This window comes from Crinia signifera, chromosome 3 (assembly GCF_055691185.1).
Source record: "Crinia signifera chromosome 3, ASM5569118v1, whole genome shotgun sequence".
NCBI lineage: Eukaryota > Metazoa > Chordata > Amphibia > Anura > Myobatrachidae > Crinia > Crinia signifera.
This window is the reverse complement of record NC_139219.1, coordinates 17,247,409-17,249,744: the sequence shown is the minus strand read 5'-3', so window position 1 is coordinate 17,249,744 and position 2,336 is coordinate 17,247,409.

The window sequence follows — 2,336 nt, the reverse complement described above, 5'->3', positions numbered from 1 at the left end:
CATGGTCTGCCGGCTGCAGAGAAACAGCTGCTGGGACATGTCTTTACTTCTGGACCACCACTCCCGTGTACGTCACCTACACAGCCATCCTACGGTTATAGGTCTTCTCCACAGAAAAAGTCCACCAGGCATAAAGATAAGGTGTCCCCCGTTACTTCCTGTTACCTCCTTATCCTTACCAGGACTGGAGACTCATCCTCACGATGTGGCAGAACAGAGGACATCACTTTCATTTTTAGGAGATGCCATGCAACCTATAATGCTTCCCCAAAAGATTTAAAGGGGACTGTTGATAAAACGTGGAGTCCATGACTACTTGCGCCTATTCAAGGAGCCCAACCATGGACAGATCTGTGTTCCCTCGGCGTCCCCTTCTGCTTGTGTGGCTTCACAAATGGAAAGTTTCTGACTTTACGAGATAATGGGGAGAATCATTTGCCCAATAAGATAACAAGCCTGCTACATCATCTACCCGATCATGAGGAAGGAAGCTGGTTAATTTTTAGCTACTAAAAGTCGTGGTATAGACATCAGCATAGGCAGAACTGCTGGAGAAGAGTCTACACAGTAATGATACACATTCAGGGATCCGGGACGCTGTCAGGCAGTGAGTTCTTGCTGAGGGATCCCCAGCGAAATACCAGATTTGTCCATCACACGAGCTAAAGGGAGGATGCGGAACGCAAGGACCGAAGGAAAAAGAAACTTTGGATCATAATATTTAGCTTGAATAAACCCCCCCATATATTTTTTAAGGCTTCCATTATTAACTCGACAGTTAATAGGTCGATGCAAACAAAACGTTGACAAATTTTTCCCAATTTTTCCCAGTTTTTTTTTTCAGTTTTCAAAACGTTTTTCATGGCTTACCATCCACATGGACTACATCTGAGAACGGTAAAGTGTGGGGCATCTGGCCTGAAGCGCGGCTAGGGAAGCGAGGCATGTGAGGGTACGCGCTACGCTAATTTGGAGTTCACATGCTCAGGTGTCGACACTGATACAAACCCCCCTGAAAACCTCATGTCGACCTTTTCATGTGTTGACTGTTTCCACGTCAACACTTTTTTTATTGTCGACCTGTTGTTACTGTCGGCCTGGTGCACGTTGATCTTTTGGGGTCGACCTAATGACGGCCTATCTTGAGATGGTCTGTGAGCTAATCCACAATGTACTCAAACAAAATAAAGCGCTAGCAATAAACGGTTCTTATGTATTAGCAGGGCGCCCTTGAGAAAACCAATACACCACTATGCTGGCTATGTAAACTACGTAACTGGAGCTGTGCTAATACATAATGGATCATATTCCCCCTATCCATGTCATACCCCCATTATCCACGTGGGCGTGGAGTTAATTTTATAAAGTGTGTCGAGCGCAGAGAGCCACCGGGTCCGAAGCGTGGCGAGCATATGACGGCCATGATGCTCAGCACCGCCGCCTGTATCTCCCCCCTCCACCCGGACGCCGATGAAGCCCCGCCGCCCGACCCACCGCGCATCCTTCATCCCCCCGCCGCACCTCCTTCAGCCCGCCTGCACGTTAGTCCCCACATATTAGCAGGGCGCCCGGCAATGGCTACGCTGACAACGTAGCCAAAGCTACATTGCCAGCGTAGCGTAGCCGGGCGCCCTGCTAATACCCAATAAACCATATATAAAATTATAATAAATCAAGGAAAATATATTACAGAAAGGGAAAACCCTCAGATGATAGCGGTAGCCCGAAACCGATGCCCAGAGAACTAATAGGATGAAATCATCAGATGTATATAATGTACTTGTAGATAAATAAGATTTGGGTGGTACGGTCTATGTCAGGGTTGCCTACTTTATACCTGCCCTCAGTGGTGGGTAAGGCAACAAGGACGTGATTCATGTCTATGGTCGAGGGGGGGGGGGGTTTGCGAGATACAGCATGCAATCCAGGGTGGCCGGGTGGGGGACCCAAATTCCGGGACCCCCCCGGCCATTCCGGAAGGGTAGGCAGCCCTGGTCTTTAGATTTAGAACTAGCCGCTTTGTGTTTACGATCCATACACATTTCATGTAGCTATTCAGTCTTGCACATGCACAATTATTATAATTTTATTTATAAGGCGCCACAAGTGTTTCGCAGCGCCGTACAAAGGAACAATACAGGGAAACAAAACTTGGCATAACATTGAATAAATAACAAAAATACAGTACAAATAAAGAGCACCACAGATCAATACACATTACAGCTTGGATATAAGTAGTGAGGACTCAATCAACATACAACTAGAGGCTTGAGGCCAATGATGGAGAGGAGTATGCAGATGAAGATGGTCACTGAGTGTTGGAGTAAAGGAGAGCT